This window comes from Streptopelia decaocto, assembly GCF_964273445.1.
Source record: "Streptopelia decaocto genome assembly, chromosome: 1".
In the NCBI taxonomy this organism is placed as follows: Eukaryota; Metazoa; Chordata; class Aves; order Columbiformes; family Columbidae; genus Streptopelia; species Streptopelia decaocto.
The window spans coordinates 116,159,699-116,177,618 of record NC_138663.1 but is presented as its reverse complement, the minus strand read 5'-3'; the positions used below and the strand labels follow the sequence as shown (position 1 = coordinate 116,177,618).

Genomic DNA, 17,920 nt, shown 5'->3' with positions numbered 1-17,920 from the left:
TTGTAAAGGCAACTTGCTGGGTAGGTAAGGCAGGCTATGCCTAAACTAGAACAGCAGTATATAAATTGCTATCATCTCTTTTCTGTAATCAAAAGTCCACCAAACTTTCTCAGTGTCAGAAATGCTGAACAGAACTTTGATATGTCTATGCTGGTTTAAGTGTGTTGGTAAGTAATGACTTGAAAGAGGAGTAGCTTGTGCAAAAACACAAGTTTTCATGTTTTGAAAGATCAGCCTGACTTCTCTGTGGTTCTGCACTTTCAGTGTAGGAAACCCCCTGTGAAAGTTTAGGTAAACTTAGTTTACAGTATATTTTCAACTGGCCCCAACCTGGAAGTTGAGGGTGTGAAATGCACACCCCAAATTAGGTTTGCAAAATCAGCAGTGCATTGCACCAACCTACGGTTTGGTCTCTAGGCCTCACCTGTGCCACTGAGGAGGTAAGCTTTGTGAAGGGATTAGATTATCAGCCTCAGGAATCATAGGTGCAGTCAACATCTTTGCAATCAATGAACTAAAGCAAAATATTCTGAAGCTTTGTAGGTATTTAGTCCTGCACAATGGGACTCTTCACTGAACCCCTGGTTCTGTAAACAGCAGCTTCTGTCAAGGCACAGGCGGCAGCTGCCTAGGGCAGTGGTGTGCAAGGAGCAGCTAGAGACCCTAAGGTGGAAGGATTGATAGCTGCTGTTTGAGGGAAGTGTGGTAGAAGATAGACAGTTTCTCTGCAATCTTACTTTACTCCTTTCCATCCCTTCCTCTCCTTTGCTATGTAGTAGCAGGAGTGACTGAGCCCTTTCCTAGCCAAAAGAGCAATGTTTAAATTCACTAGTGCTGTTAGGTCTTGACAGTGCTCTAGCTGAAGCACCTGTTGTGTGACATCTCCCTGTTCCCACCACACACATGTATGTCCCTTGAATGCCCGCTCTTTCCCTTCCATTGACTAGCACCCTGTGAAATGCCTTCTGATGGCATCTCGCATCAGCGTTTTTTTCCATAGGATGATCCAGGCCCAGCAGCCTCCAAGGGCTGAACAGGCTGCAGCTCCGCTAGCTGTGATCTAGTAGCTCTGGGCAGCTGGAGGAGCTGGTTCAATCTCTACAGTGCCATAACAAAGGTACAGGCTCTTCTGCACAGTAGCAGATGCCAGTGGCATGTCTGTTTGGTGTCCTTCAGGCTCTTGGCTGGAGCTGTGCATGAGTGGTGAAGCTTTGCATCACCTAGTTAATAACTGTTCTTTGGAAATCTAGGAATATGTGGGTTGGAGCATTAGAGTGATTAGTTCCGTGCCACTGATTTTGGAAATGCTATTAAGTATGTGTAGTGTACAGCAGCAAACTGCTAGTTGGGCACATCATGTGCCGTGGGGTATAAAAGGCACAAAGATGTGCAGTGTTGCTCCAGTGTTATAAAAAGTCAAGATGTGCATGAGTGAAAGTCTCTATCATCTCGCAACTCTGCATCCCTGTATATCTTCTCCAAGACTGTCAGAGAACCAATATAATTTGAGAGGCCACCTGTAAATGAGCAGATGGTTATGATTATGTTGCAGGGCTGGTCTTCTCAAATGTTTCTCTATCTGTATGTCCTAAAGCTGTGACAGAAACGCTGGACATCTTAATTGGGATAATTCTCAAAAACTGCTTACTCTTCTGATAGTATGTGCTTTAGTGATCTTTTAAGGTGCACATTTTACCTAAATCAGAGACAAGATCTTGCCTTTCTGTCATGTTATACACATTCTGAGGACTGTAGACAATCTGCTTTCCATAAGTAAGGGCAAGACATGTAAAATGTCACCTGAAGGCATTGTGTTTCTTTATATGTGAGAGAGCATTTCCTTGTCTTTGGGTTTCTCTAACTAAACATTCCTGTTACACTCCTTTTAAAAAAGTCTACTTTATTCATTTCTTGCAGAAGATCCATTTAAAATCATAGGGCAAATACTTTAAAGTAATATTTGTCCATGGGCAGAGTATAGAAGTAGGGCTATATCTGGCTAGGTTCTCTGGCACCTTGTATTAATAGTATGCTGTGCGTGTTCTGTTGGGATTTATGGGTTGTCCAGTCTTGTACGTCTCAAAGTACTTAGGAGTGTTTTTCTGATATAGTCAAACCCTCCTAAAACACAATATAATTGAATACACAGCTGTTACCACTAGAGTAAACAACTGATTTTTCTGCTTTGCCATCAGATTCTAGGGAAGTAGACACTTCTGGGGAGATGTCTAACAAAGCTGTAGCCAGGAGGATTTTTGTCACTGTAATATGCCACTTGCTTTTAGACTTGACAGATGTAGCAATTAAGCAAGTCTTTCTATTGCTGCTGGGAAGAGATGTGCTCCCCGGGCCACGCTTGTTTCCCACAGCTGTGATGCCTGAATCCTCATCTTCTCTTGTCACTAACACTTCATGAAAACCCACCTTTTAGAGTGGCCCAAACCTAAGTTACAAGTATTTGTGATAATGTGTGACAAGACTCGTGGCCTCAGAAATGACTAAGTTTGGAATCAAAACTGTACAGAAACTTTGATTTTTTTGGAAAGATTCCTCCTGCCATTTGTTTGCTAGTAAAAGGAGCTGATGCATTCAATGAGAACTTAGGTTGATTGGTGTTTCACGGGAATGTGGAGAATTACCTGCCGTCTACCCAAACTGCATTCTGTAATTTCAGTTGGGGAACTGGGGAGAAGAATATTTAATGGGACTTGCTGTGCAACCTGCTGCGTACCTAACTTCCACTGGAAATGGGATGTGATGTCCTCAGATAGGAAAGTACAAAGTACTAGTCGGTTAGATATGGCATTGTACGTAGTTTCCTGGCAACTGCCAAACATCTTGAGGACTCATAATGCAGGCAAACCAAATATTTTGTTTGGGTCTCTAGAGTGCTATCAAATGGCATTAAACATTACAGCTGATCTTTTTGTAGACACGAGAGTCTGTTACTTGTGAGAATGTGTAATGGAACAAGCTCTTTTTTTCTCTCCCCTTGCTGACACATTTGTGGAGAGTTAACTAGCAATTGTTAGGTGTGATTGGTATTGTGCTTTAACTGATAACTGCTAAACAAAGTAGAACCTTATGGGTTGAACACAAAGGAGAAATAATTTGTAGAAAGCACTCAAGCTACGTAAACTTTAAATGGTCTGGTTTTGAAGCACTTCCTCTGAGCAGTCATGGTAACGTCTAGAAGTTAATGTGTTGATGTCATGCCTGCAGTTCAAAGTCCTTGCATCCCTGTCCTACTACCAGATAGGACTTGGAGACCCTCGTTTGTTACGTATCTTAAAATGTCTCAGGTTTGGAGGACCTCAAAGCTGACCTTGGCACTTCTAGGACTACTATGTAGGGGACTGAACAGGAGTGATACATTTTAGAATCCTTCATTTAAGCTATAAACAGTTATTTGGGAGATGAATTTGAGGTGACAGCTGGAGAAGGACAGTAAACTTCTTAGAGCAGCTCTGAAGTGGAACACTGAGGTTTTAGGGGCTGAATGAACCCTATTTCTAAGCTGTCATTCAGGGGAGGGAAAACATCTGAGGATTAACTTCACAGCCTTGCAGTCCTCCAGGCTCTGGAGCCACATAAGATTAAATTCTTGCTCCAGCCTAAACAGGGTAAGTCATGGGGTGGCCCTGATGTGCACCTTGTCGGTAGTGAGCTGATGGTGCCCTCAGCCATGACTTGTGTTACCTCAGCTGTGCCCTATTGTTTACAGCTGTTCCACCCCAAAATCTCCTGTATCATGGGCTACACATGCAATGAGTGTTAGAGCTGAAGTAGCGCTCTTACACCCCCCTGGAGAATGACCCTTGATACAAGGACTATTTCTGAGTAGAAACTTGTTTGTGCCTCACTCAACACAGAAGAAAAAATAAAAAGGGAAAGTGGGAACCAAGACAATAAGCGTGAATTTTATTCAAGGCTATACTAGATTAAATCCTTCTCTCCCTTCTTCTGAGGGAACAGATCTGTAGTTGGGTTGAGGGAGGGACACACTGCCAACCATATCAAGCCAGTGGAGTTGCCCTGAGTTACATCAGCTTGTGCGTGTCACTTTGCATCTGAATCAAGATGTTCAACCTCAGCTGTGAAAAATGTATTCATAACATACCTGTAAATTAGTATAGTGACTTCATACCATGACTGCTATGAAACTTGCAGTTATAGTGAAGTAGTCAAAGGGTGAAATTAATTGTGTGATGCATAATCTTTCAGGACAGAAGTTTCCTGCGAGGAAATTCAAAGATTCCCCCAGCCAGACCTGTCATAGAACTCAGCTAGCTATTTAATTAGGTATTTTGCTTTTGGTTTGAATATATTAAGGCTTCATCCAGGCTGTAATGCAGCCACATCCTGGTGCTGTAAAGGAGTCTGTGCTCAGCAAGGCACTGCTGTTCTCCCTGGCCTCAGCGTACTTGAATGGTAGGGCCAAGAGCTGTTTATGGAGTTAGATTTCCCTAGACTATACTTATTGAGTGGATGACAATGCTCTAGTACAAATGAACACACTTTTCTGCTTGGTTCTTCCACAAGGAATGAAGAAATGGGAGAGGAGGTAATTTAAAACAAGTGTTATGGTATAGGGACTTACATGAGTCTTAGTCACAGATGAAACACTGACCCCTGACTCTCTATCTTGGCACAATTATTTCCTAGCCTGTCTTGCAGAGGAAACCTTGCCAAGCATGCTGGTTTGCCTGGAATAAAGTTAATTTTCCATGCAGTTAAGACATTTTGTCCTCTGTAGCTAGCACAGTCCTTAATTTTGTATTTAATATAAGAAAACTGAGAACTCCACCCCAGAGAAAAGGAATGTTAATGCTTTTCTTCCAGTAGCTTTCTAGAGTTCGGGATTTGGTACGAAAGGAATGTAGAACTTGTGATGTCTTTGTCAGGGAAACCAAGGACTTTTTCAGCTGTCCCACCTGCAGGTGCAAATTGGTACAAGGGGGCCACAGGCATGGCAGCACCTTGATTGATCAATGAAATATTGCCTACCATTAGTGTCATGCTTGGTACATGATTGGAGTTGGCTTTTCTAGCTAGTCAGTTCCATTTGGGTTTTCCAGGTTGTTAGTTCACTGAGTTCTGTTCCCATGGGAGTCTGGTTTTTAGTTCAGCTTTTTGCCATTCTGTGATTTTTTGCAGTTGGCCTTTGGGCCTTTCTGCCTTTTGCTTTTTTACACTCTCCCTGGGATCGGCTGTTTAGGACCAGGGTGTTCTCTTTCCTGAGACTGGCTGTTCAGCGTGGCTGGAGTTTTGTAAGGGATTGCACTGAGTATCACTTATTTTATGTATTATTATTATTTTGTTGTCTTATTAAATGGTTCTTACCTCAACTTGAGTTTTCTCCCTTTGCTTTTGGTTTTCTCACCTACTTGCGGGAGTGGGGGGAGAGTGAGTGGCCATCTTGATTGCTAGCTGGGGTTAAACCATGACACCAGGGAAAGCTTTTAGCCTTCTGCACCCCCATCCCCACCCTGCTCCTTGCCCCACTTCCTTCCTTCTCTTCCAGTAAAGGACTTGGAAAATACAAGAGATGCAGCACAGCACAGGTACCCCAGGAAGCTCTCATTCCTATCCTCTCAATTGCATGTTATTGCAATCTTTCTTGTTAGGAGAGATTCTTTCCTCATCTCAAACAAAAAAAAAAATCACTTGTAAAAGAATATAAATTTTGCTATAGGAGACAGCAGAGCTCTAAGTTCTAGTCTATATATCCTGCACAAAAGGACTTCAAATTCCTACAGGGTCATACTCTGCTTTCAAAAAAAATCTCTTGGAAGTATAACTCCAATGCAGTTGCTGCAGAATGTGCAGGTGTCTGAGCCAGCTTTTAAGGTGCTGCTGTGCATTTTGCTAATAGATGAGCAGTGTGCAGCAGCATGGAAATTGGAGTAGGCAGAAATTACTGTGTGGTGAGCTTGTGCCAAATGCTGTGCTGCCTCAGGCAGCAGGCTACAGCACTGCTAAATAGCTGTAATTCTGCCAGCTGCATGGAAAACTTGGCTTGCAGTCTGAGTAGACAGAAGCATTGCTATGGGTGATTGAGTGAGGAGTGCGTGGGAGTGAATTAACCAAGGATTGTTGGTTATGTGGCAGGTATGTGCTGGATATGTGGCAGAGCTGGAAAAGTGGTGACTCTCCCTGTCGCCATATTCTCTTGCCTCTTGAGACTCTTGGATTTCACAAATGCTTCTGGGCATCAGCTTCTCCCCTGCCCCATCCCTCCTTAGGAAGTCCTAAATGTGTATTTCTAGTGGGTGGACAAGGAGGAATATGACTATCAGGCAGATTCCTTCACTATAGCTATTTAAGAGATATGTACTTCTCTGGATAGTAAAGTGCATTTGGGTAAGAGGAAATTGTTCTCTTTCAAGAGGTAAGAGTTCTTGACAACTACAAGAGATAGAAACTGCAACATCACTGTGTTTTGGATGCAGCTCAGTGTTGTTTGCATTATCTGTTTGCTGTAATAGGGAAAACAAACAAACAATGCCAGCTCCTCCAAAGCTGGGTAGTGAGAACATGCTGCATCTGCAGATGGTCAATTTGCACGCATGCAAGAATGTAAAAGGCAAAGTTCAAAACTCTCTAGACACCATAAATCTACTTAAAAAGAACATCCAAGTTCAAGCTGGGCTGCCTCACCAGGGGAAATGTAGGGAGTTCTGGATGCTCTTCCCTTTTCTGATGTCAAAATAAAATAATCCTCTTTTTCAGAAATGATGGCAAGGATCTGCTTGGCTCTAGCTCCAATAGCTCCCTAACTGAGGTGACTGCTGATGTTGCTCTGGCAAGGCTACTGAAAAAGGGAGCTGAAAGCAAGTGTGCTTTTACAAAAAACTTCTGGGTCAGAAATAAAGCACATGGCAACGTAGAACACAAGGAAACTAAGATATTGGGAAATTACATCTGGGAAGCCAGAGGTGAAGAGATTATACTTCAAATGCACTTAATAGAGAAATATATTTGGACTCCACAACTAACTTTATTCATTAACTGAGGGGAAAAAAGCCAAGCAAATAGCAGTCTCCTTCAGCTTGTTAGATCTAGTCTTTCCAGCATCCTTGCAGTGAAATTGTAAGCAAAATAAAATATAGAACACTGCACAACAATATATGCAAAAGGAGGTGTGAGAGGAAAATACCTGCATGCAAAACTAAGTTGTAGAAATAATTTTAACAATTAAAAAAAAAAAGTATTATTTGATCAAATAATTTGTCTGTATTCTCCATCCTCCCTGCTCTCCATTAAAATTCTACTCTTCAACTACATCAAGCAATAGCTGAATTACACCACTCAACCAGCGCTCTTTGTTTACAGAGCAAAAGCAGATTCAGAGTGAAACTTTGTAAACTGCAGTAACTGAAACTAAAAATACTTGAATCCTTGCAAACGACACTAAGTCCTGTAGTTTCATTCACTGAGGGTGCTCTCTTTCAGGATGATACAGAGTGCTATTACTGTTATGATGCCTTAATGCCTGCTTTGTTCAGGGTGGGTTGAATAATTCTGCTTTCCAGGGATATATTGCTATGCAGATGCTGTAGTTGTAGGCTTTGGTGTTAGCTTTTGATGCCTTTATAGATCTGTGAAAAGGGCATTTTACTCCTCTCAAAGTCTTGCTTACACAGGGTCTTGTCTGCTAACTAAGCAAGTATCTCGCTGAAAGGGCATATCATATAATAGAATGGTTTGGTTTGGAAGGGACCTTCAGAAGTCATCTAGACCAACCCCCCTGCCATGAGCAGGGACATCTTCAACTAGATCAGGTTGCTCAGAGCCCCGTCCAGCCTGGCCTTGAATGTCTCCAGGGATGGGGCATCTGCCACCTCTCTGGACAACCTGAGCCAGTGTTTCACTATCCTCATTGTAAAAGATCTTCCTTGACATGTCCTAGTGCTGGAATGAGTTCAGAGGAGGGCAATGAAGCTGGTGAGGGGTCTGGAGCACAAGTTTGAGGAGCGGTTGAGGGAACAGGGGCTGTTCAGCCTGGAGAAAAGGAGGCTGAGGGAGACCTCCTCACTCTCTACAACTGCCTGAAAGGAGGTTGGAGCATGGAGGGTGGTGGTCTCTTCTCCCAAGTAGCAAGTGATAGGATGAGAAGAAATGGCTTCAAGTTGTACCAGGGGAGGTTCAGATGAGTTATTAGGAAAACTTTCTTCCCAGAAGGGGTTGTCAGGCATTGGAACAGGCTGCCCAGCTAAGTGGTGGAGTCACCATCCCTGGAGGTGTTGAGTGTTTAGACAAGGTTCTTAGGGACATGGTTTAGTGCCAGAGATAGGTTAATGGTTGGACTTGATTATCTTGAGGGTCTCTTCTAGTCAAAATTATTCTATGATTCATGTCTAGCCTGAATCTCCCCTTTCTTAGTTTAGAACCATTGCCCCTTGTCCTATTGCACCAGGCCCTGCTAGAAAGTCTGTACCCACCTTTCTTATAGGCTCCTTTGAAGTACTGAAAGGTCTCAATAAGGTGTTCCCATAAACACCTTCTCCAGGCTGAACAACCCCAGCTCTCTCAGCCTGTCCTCACAGGAGAGGTGTTCTAGCCCTCTGGTCAATCCATCTTCACTTACACTAAGAATAAAGGGTCTAGAGGATGTTGTAAGCCAAATCATATACAGGCAATATTTGCTGGAGCTTATGCACAAAGCTTAGCAAGGCAGGAGGCTGATAATGTGGGCTCAAGGCCTTCTCTCCCACGTGTACCCGCATGGAGGTGGACTCTCTGAGAGTGGTTGAACTGAAGTGGCATCTGTTGCCAGAGGTGCTGTTATGTTATCATTAGACAAGCTGCGGTGGGTTGAGCTGTTCTGGTGTGCACCAGGGAATTTTTTTCCTGTGGTTGCTTTAAAAGCAAAACCAAAAAGTGGTAACCCACAGATGGAGAATTATAAAAGAAGTGTAGCTATTAAACAGTTAGTTCTGCGATGTTAGGAAACTTAACTGAACTTGGAATGCGCTCACATCCCTTGTAAGAATTAGCATAATTAAACACGCACAAACTCAAAGCAAGTCTTTCATACCTTAGAATTCTCTAGCTTGGAGTCCTTGAGCTAGCTGTGTATTTATTGTTATTAAACTGTTTGTGTTGGAGAAACAGAGTTGTTCTGAGCAATCTGTATTCCTAGGGGCTGGCAGGCACATGGAGACCTCAGCAGTTCAGGACTTGTATATATTATAATCTACTCTAGAAGGACTAGTTTTTCTCCAATTTGATGTCTTTTTTTTTTTTTTTTTTAAACTTTCTTTACCCCTCCTCCCTTACTCAACAGGTATCTTGAAATGGAGGACTAAGGGAGATACACTTTCTTCATTTGGTTTTATTTGGCATGTCCCTGAAGATGCTATCCTAGTAACTGATTTTTTTTTTTTTTTTTTTTTTTTCTGTTACAGATGACTTTACCAGCTAGCATAGGGAAGGACCTAGTAGTTGGAGTTTAGATAAAAGAAAATCCAGAGACAGTAGAGGGAAAGGCAGCTGAGAGAACAACCAAATCTGGAGTTAGCTACAGCCACAAAATGGAGATGTCTTTTAGCGATGCTGAAAGTGGCTGTAGTTTTATTTGTTCAGTGCTCTATGTTGAGCAGGAAGCAAAACTTGGAGAAAAATACCCCAACAACAACAAAAAACCCCCGCCAAAATAGCCCCACCGTCACAACTGACCTTTCTTTTCTTCCTCTACAAGCAATAAATCCAATTAAAAACCCAAGCCTGTGTGAGTCCTGATATGTCTCTTCTATACACCATAGGTGGTGTGGGTGCCTTGGCTAGGGCTGAGCAGCTGAGGGTGCCCATGCTCCTCTCCCAGGCCAGGAGAAACAGAGCCCTGTGAGCTGGTGGGGAGCTGCAATTAGTAACTCCCTATTAACACAGAATATTCATGCTGGTGCAAAACTATGTGGAGGCAGCGGCACTTCTCTAGAGCCTGTTAGCACAGGCACCTCTGCACAACACCTTGCCGTGAGGTTAAGGTGTGCCTGAAGGTGCCGAGGTGCTGTTTTAAAGATATATCAGCAGAAATGAACTGAAATCAATGGCTTGAAGCTTCTGAGGCTCAGGCTGCTTTGAAAAATCTGGCTGCATGTGCATCTGCAATGTGTATTGTATCCACACATGCCTCTGAAAATTGTCACTGTTGAATGGGAAGTTTCACTGACAATATATTTGCATTCAGTACATATATGTATATTTAATGGACTATGGCAGAAAATTATCTCGTTGAGAGGATTTTTTTTTTCCTCTCTTTGTTTCTCTTACCTGTTGAAACAGAGCTCTGTCCGTTGACATGTGCCTGTAGTGTCCTGTTACCTGGACTGGACTGCCACTTTCTGTGTAAGTTCAGGAATGCTCAGCTTCTATAAGGAGTGGTTGACTCTTTAGGCTCCTTGTTTTAGGAGGGAAGGCTGTAACATATTTCAAAAAAGGAATGTAACTGGGGGTGTGAGAGACAGAAACCAGCTTGACTTTTTTAAAAGACTCTTAAACGCTAATAATAGAAATATAGAATGGATTGGAAGGGACCCTTAAATGTCATCTAGTCCAACTCCCCCCTCTGTCATGGGCAGGGCCACTGTCCACTAGATAAGGTTGCTCGAAGCTCCATCCAACTTGGCCTTAAACACTTCCCATGATGGGGCATCTACAATTTCTTTGGGCAACGTGTTCCAGTATCTCACCACCCTCAACAGAAAGACTATCTTTCTTATGTCCAACCTAAATCTACACTTTTCCAGTTTAAAATCATTGCCTCTTGTCATTACAGGCCCTGGTACTTAGTCTCTTTCCATCTTTCTTAGAAGCCCCCTTTAAGTTTTGAGAGGCTGTGGCAAGGTCTTGTGAGAGCCTTCTTTTCTCCAAGCTGAACAACCTCAACTCTCAGCTTTTCTTCGAAGGAGAGGTGTTCCATCCATCTGATCATTTTTGTGTCTCTCCTCTGGACCTGCTCCAACAGGTCCATGTTTGTAGTGTTCATCTTGGTAAACATTTCAATAGCCTGGTCTGTATTACAAGATGAGGGCTTGGAGATGAAAATTTCCTACCACTTCCTCTCCCTTTCTAGAAGTATCTAATTAATTTCTCTAGAAGGAAAAATCTGTGCTGGTGTCTGCCTTTACATTGTCTACACTTGTATTATCAAGTTAAACTCAAAGCAATAGCAAACTTCTTGATTCCACGAGAAATGAAATCTATAGCTGCATGATTTCACTGCTCACTCAGGATTCAGTTTTAGCCAACTGGGGAGATACTTCTGTCAATTTAGTATTCAAAAAGAAAAAAACTGTCTGTCATGAGCTGGCTTGTGAGGGGCCTGAGTTCCAAGCTCACACAGAGGTAAGAGAAATTTGGCTTTGTGACATCAGTTGCTTTGTATTTTTCCAAGGTGTCTCTCCTCTCTCCCTGCATTACCTTGGTGGGTACAGTTCCTTCTGAAGAAGAGACAAGTTATCAAGAATAAAAAGATTTTAAAATGGAAAAGTTGTTTTAAATGCCCTGCTGTAAGGACTGGTATGTACAGCTGTGGTTATGTGGGTGTTTGTTTTTTTTTTTTTTTTAAATTAATATAAACCTTGCATCAAAACTCAAAGGCAACAAGCTTGTCTAAAACCTTCTTGTGCAATGGTATCTTATTTTCTTTTCCAAAGCCCACAAACACTTCTACCAGAAACTATGGTGACTCATGACTTCAGCAAATCCTCCAATGCAGTTGCTTGCCCACTTTCTTGGCTTTTGATTTCTTTACTAGCTGCAAACTGAGACCTCGGGTATTATGCAGAACTGACTTTGTGACTGTGTGTGCTCCTCAGCACAGTGGGACTCCTCACTTGCCTTGCACTGGGTATTTTAGCTGCCGTTACACACTGTCAGTCTGTAAACAGTGACCATTCAGAACTTGAAAAGTTATGCAGGGTTTCATTTTTGGTGTGACTATGCTGAATGTCTTGTCTGAGCCTTTTTTCTTACTCAGCTGACACTTTGCGGCAGTGCGATAGTTTATTTTTAGTCTAGATTCATTGTCTGAACTTCACTAAACTGAAACTCCCCGTTTGGTCACTTTTGTCAGTGCCAGTTTATCTTTTGGTTTTTCTTTAGTCACTAAGAAGCAGAAATAAAGGGAAAACTGTACTCTGTGAGGAAATGAGTTGGAGATGCCTTTTGCGGTGTCAGGTGAAAGCTGCCTTTTGTTGTACTCGCAGCCTCACTTTCCATTTTGCAGTCTAAATGCATCTCAGCAGGCAGTCAGGAGGGGAGTGGAGTCACAGAGCTGAAACATTTTAACTAAGGAAATCCCTCAATCTGTAATTTTCACCTCCAGCAAGCTGCCACTTCTGACAATATTTAAAAAAAAAAAAAAAAAAAAAGGCAAACCAAACAACTAAACCAAACCCTAGATTGTTTCTTTTTCATTTTTTCCCATGCCCGCCTCATCTGAAGCAATTGTAAAAATTGTAAAAGCTCTAAGCCAAAAAGGCATAGCCAAGACACTGTGGTTCTAGCACTTTCTAGTACAATTTGATCTCTTACTTACCTATGTGGAACCTCTCGGTGTCCCGTCTGAATGAGCAGAGATTCAAACGTGCTGCTGAGAGGAGACTCTGCCTTCAATGAGGAAGTGCTGGGGCAGGGCAGGATGTGGAGCGGTGACTCAGATATCGAGTTCTCTTGACTAGCTGAGGAATAAAAGCAATTCTTGACGGTGATAGCTACAGTGTGCTTGGCTGACATAAGGACTTTCCAGCTACCATTTAACCAATAGGAAAAGCTCAGGAGCATTCAGTATTTCACCGTTTGCCAAATTTCAGCTGCTTATGCTAATGCAGCGTTCTCCTATTGCAGTCCTTTCTAGGAGTACTATCTACATTTTGTCTGACAAAATGTATGTCCCTGTAAATAAACATTTATTTGTATCAATATGCCACTTGAAGATGTTCAGAATAAGGATTTTGGTAATGCTTTTGAAACAACTCTTCCCTCTTAGCTCAAGCACACACTTGAGACTTTGCTTGGTTTCTTCTATTAGGAAAATAAAATTATTAAAACCAAAATGAATTAAAAAAAAACCAAACCAACAAAAAAAAGCAAATAACACCCCACCACACATCTCTTTTTATGATCACTTTTAAGTGATATTTGTGTATTTAGTGTCCTATGCACCTGTACACAGAGGCTACCACTTGCAGTATCCAAGCGTGCACTTCCAAACTCTTCAGTGTCGAAAAAATATCTTTTTTTTTTTTTTTTTTTTTAAATTCACTCTGCAATCAAACACTGTTTTACTGGCTCTCTGCATTTCATGCACAGGTACTGAGCAATGTTTAACCCTCATATTTTCAGCCAGCCATTGGAGAAGCTTTTTTCTTTCTCTTTGAGAGTGTTTTTGCTTGCATCTTGCTGAGCTGTTGACTTGAATGTGGGTGCCTGGTGTGCTCTGCTATGTTATTTCATAAAGGAATTGAAGTTTTCTATAGGCATTTACTAGTGTGGCCATTGCTTCACTGAGATGTTGTTGCACATAGTTGCATAATTGTACAATTCAGCACTTGCACATCAGAAATAGAAAAATATATTAGGTTGGTTCAGGTCAACTGTTGTCTTCAAACTACCAGTTTCTGGGTAGTCTCTCTTGCATTGAATTGAATCCTCCTGACATCTCCCTTCATATATTTTAAGAAGTATGTTTGTGTTGAGCACTTGTTAGTGTTGAACTTTTAATTTTATAGATATGCCATAAAAGGCATCCCAATTGATTTAAATACTTAGTATTCCAAACACTGTTCTCATTCATTTCAACCTCTTCTCTGCTTTCATGAAGCAGAGAGCTAGCTATTTGACCATGCTGGATAAATTTAAATATTGGTATGTAACACTAGTATACAAAAAAAAAAAAAAAAAAAAAGGTTTAAACTTTAGAGTAAATCTGAATTTTTTGGTATTAAGTCAGAAGTTAAATAATGGAAGAAACTCATCAGGGAATCCACAATTGTGCGGGACTGTGGTGGGTCTGCGGATTCCCTGACAGAAACTCTAGGAAATCATGTTTCGTTATGCTAGAAAACAGCAAAAAAACCCACCCTATAACTCTAATTAATGGTTTGAGAAGTAACACTTCATAAATTAGTTAGCTTCATGGTAGTATTTCAGCAATACACAGATTCTATTGCCACATCATTTGAGTGAGAATAGCTCATTCTCTCCTGTGACAGTGATTATCCTGAGTGTTTCCTGAGGCATTTCACTTCTGGAAAGCTTTGAATGCCTGATGCAACTCAGATGAGTGGTAGGACAGCATACAGGAAAATACTTCTGACAAGTTACTATCTGTCTGGCACTGAAGCACTTAAGTGGATGACTTCCAAGACTAAAATTCCTGATGAAGTACAAAATATCTATGGCCATATTAATGCCATGAGAAATATGTATTAGGTTTTTTCCATGTGCTATTCTGAAAGCTTATTTCTTGATATGATACTACTCAGAGATCTCCTCTAACGTTAAAGCAGAAGTATTGTCCAAGTTAACACAACTGTTGGAACCTGACTCACAGATGCTATGTCCAACTCCAAGTAAAAGAAAATCCAAGTCTTTGAAGGTGTATCCGTAATGCTTCATATGCTAATTCCTCAGTGTTTCCAGTGATTTTTAAATAGCCTTTTTCAATACATACCCTTTAAAGTCCTATGTCACTAAAGTGTACTGACATAGTGATTAAGTACCATCTAGCAAAAAAGAAAAAAACCCACCAACGTGAGAATGGAAAGACTGTTGCACTCCTGCTTTGCCTAGGAATCCTCTGTGTCTTCCCTTCCATACTTCTTTCCCCTTTTTGCTATCATCTCATCTTGCAGGAGGAGGTAGTAGAGCTGGATTACTAATGCAGTCTCCCCAAACCACTTGGTGCACAAAAATACAGAATTCATAGACATGTGTCTTCTAATGATCTGAGGCTGATCTGTGATGAGTTCTCACCAGGATAAACACGCCAATATGTACAGGCTGTGGGGCTGTGTTTGGGTTTGCTTCTTGTTTCCAAGCTTACTGGTTGCTCATGTGACGGAAGTGAGGTACTGTGACTACTTGGTGTTCCACTGCACTACACTGAGTGTAGCTAAATAGGAAACAAAATGGGAACCTGGCAGCAGTGCAATACTGGTTTATGATTGTTTATTCTAACCTGACAAAGGCTTTTTTTTTTTTTTTTTCACTAAAAGGAGATTGCTATTGTTTTGGCTATATAATTTGTTCTCTCAAACTCCAGCCGTAACCTTCCCAGAATCACAGGGCAGTTGAGCTTGGAAGGGGCTTCTGGAGGTAATCTAGCCCAAATCCTCTGATGAAGCAGGGCCAACTGCTTGATGTTCAGACAGAGCCTCCTGTGTTTGTGCCCATTGCCTCTGACCCAGTCACTGAGCATCACTGAGAAGAGCCTGGTTCAGTCCTCCTTGCATACTTTTTTCTGGTATTTGCATACATCAAGATCCCACCTGAGCCTCCTCCAGGCTGAACAGTCCCAGCTCTCTCAGCCTTTCCTCACAGAAGAGATACTCCAGTCCCTTCACCATCTTAGCAGCCCTTCATTGCACTCTCTTCAGTAGATTCATGTTCTTCTTGTTCTGGGGAGCCTAGAACTGGACACAGCATTCCAGGTGTGGCCTCACTAGTGCTGAGGAGAGGGGAAGAATCACCTCCCTCCACCTGCTGCCAGTACTTTGCCTAACAAAGCCAAGGATACCATTAGCCCTTTGACACAAGGGCACATTGCTGGCTCATGTTCATCTTGTTGCCCACCAGAACCCCCAGGGTCTTTTCTGCAAAGCTATTTTCCAGCTGAGTGACCACCAGAATGTACCTGATGCATGGGGTTGTTCCTCCCCAGGTGCAGGACTTTGCACTTCTCCTTGTTCAACTTCATGAGGTTGCTGCCAGCCCATTTTTCCATCCTTTTGAGGTTCCTCTGGATGGCAGAATTACTCTCTCTTATTACTGTATTAGCCACACCTCCCCATTTTGTGTCATGAGGAAATCTGCTGAAGGTTCATTATGTCACGTCATCCAGATCATTATTGGAGGTCTTGAACAGATCTGGACCCAATATATATCCCTGAGATATGCTGCTAGTTACAGGCTTCCAACTAGACTTTGTTGCACTGACTGTTACATGCTGGGCCAGGCTGTTCAGCCAGTTTTCAATCCGCCTCACTGACTGCTCATCCAACCCATAATTTATCAGCTTGTCTATTAGGGTCTTACAGGAGACTGTGTCATAAGTCTGAGTAGACAGTGTCCACTGCTCTCCCCTCATCTACTCAGCCAGTCATTTCATTATGGAAGTTTATCAAGTTAGTTAAGCGTGACTTTCCTCTTGGTGAATCCATGCTGACTATTCCTGATGACTTCCTTGTCCTTCATGTGCCTGGAAATATTTTTCCACGATCAGCTGCTTCATTGATTTTCCAGGGATCAAGGTGAGGCTGACCAGCCTGTAGTTTCCTGGGTCCTCTTTCCTGGCCTTCTTGAAGACCGGAGTAATGTGTTTTCTCTTCCAGTCCTCTGGCGCTTCTCCCACTTGTCATGATCATTCAAAGACGATAGAGAGTGGACTTGCAATGACATCCGTGAACTCTCTTAGCACACATGGGTGTATTCCATCAGGGCCCCTGGATTTATGTATGTCCGGTTTGCTTAAGTAGTCCCTGAACTGATCCTCTTGTTGTCCTTGCTCTAGACTTTAGTCTCTGAGACAAGGGATTCTTGAAGGCTGATCTTGCTAGTAAAGACAGAGGCAAAGAAAGCATTCAGTACCTCAGCCTTTTCCATGTCCTGTGGTAACCAGCTTCCCCATTTCCTTCCTTAGGCTTTCTGTTATCTCCTACATACATAAAGAAGCTTTTCTCATTGTCTCTAACATCCCTGACTGGATTCATCTCCAGGTGGCCTTTGGCTTTCTTAACCATGTTTCTGCGTGGTTGGACAGTGTCTCTATTCTTTTCAGGTTGCCCACCCTCTGTATCCTTCCTTTTGTGTTGTTTTATCAGGAGCTCCTTGTTCATCCGTGCAAGCCTAGTGGCATTTTTCCTGACTTTCTACTCATTGGGGTGGACCAAAACCAGAACACAAATATGTTGAAACAAGCTACCAGGATAGCATAAAGTCCTTGAGCTGGTTTATGTACTGAAGACCATTGCCTAATGCTGCTTTGTTTTTCAGTCTGTGTGGCTGCTCACTTCAGTGTTTGGAAATGTTCATATGATCAGTAGCTTTTTCATGCTGCTTTTAGGTTGTATAAATGTGCTTGCTTCTTTTTTTTTTTTTTCTTTCCTTCCTCTCCATTTGCTGTATCCTGAATACTTGCTAAAAGGCTTCTAACAGAAGCAAAATACAGTATACTTTTCCACAGAAAACAGTAATCTACTTTAGAAACTTTCCTAGATTTGTTATAGAACACAGTTGACCGCACATTTGCTAATTCAAATACGTTGAACTGAATGCTTTCCAAGGTCAGAACTAGACTGTTTTCACCACATGCAGGAAAGGGAAGGTATATATAGTTAAATCTTCAGTCTCTGGAATATAAACTTGGATTCCATGAAGAACTGCTGTAGACTGGAGGGGGGACATGTGTAATTTCCTTCAGTGCTATATTACCATGTTGTAACCTTGCAGTGTCTCTCTAAGTTGTAGTTTTCCATCCTCTTATGTTCACAGAGTGGCTTCTGACCTTGCTGGCAGAGGACTCAAAAAAAAAAAAGTGGGTCATATGTTTTTGACTTTTATGCATCAGTAACCATTTATGCTGATGATCTTACCTGGTATTATCAATAAACTTGAGGTTTTTTTCTTCCTGCCACTCCCCTTTTTATTATCAGATAACCAAATAATACAAACAGTCTTAATCAGACTCCCTTCA

At 42.0% G+C, this 17,920-nt stretch overlaps 1 protein-coding gene across 2 annotated transcripts in view; it reads right to left on the bottom strand.

Moving 5' to 3' along the window:
• The window catches only part of LOC309439398 (programmed cell death 1 ligand 1-like), a 41,880-nt gene extending 29,184 nt beyond the window's left edge, over window positions 1-12,696 (bottom strand). For both annotated transcript variants that reach the window (XR_014183976.1, XM_082051932.1), the window contains exons 1-2: window positions 12,545-12,696; window positions 10,276-10,421 (exon numbers count right to left, since the gene is read on the bottom strand). The gene's annotated coding sequence lies outside the window, so the exon portion shown is untranslated. The remainder of the gene's footprint in view (window positions 1-10,275; window positions 10,422-12,544) is intronic.
• Window positions 12,697-17,920: the final 5,224 nt, after the last annotated feature.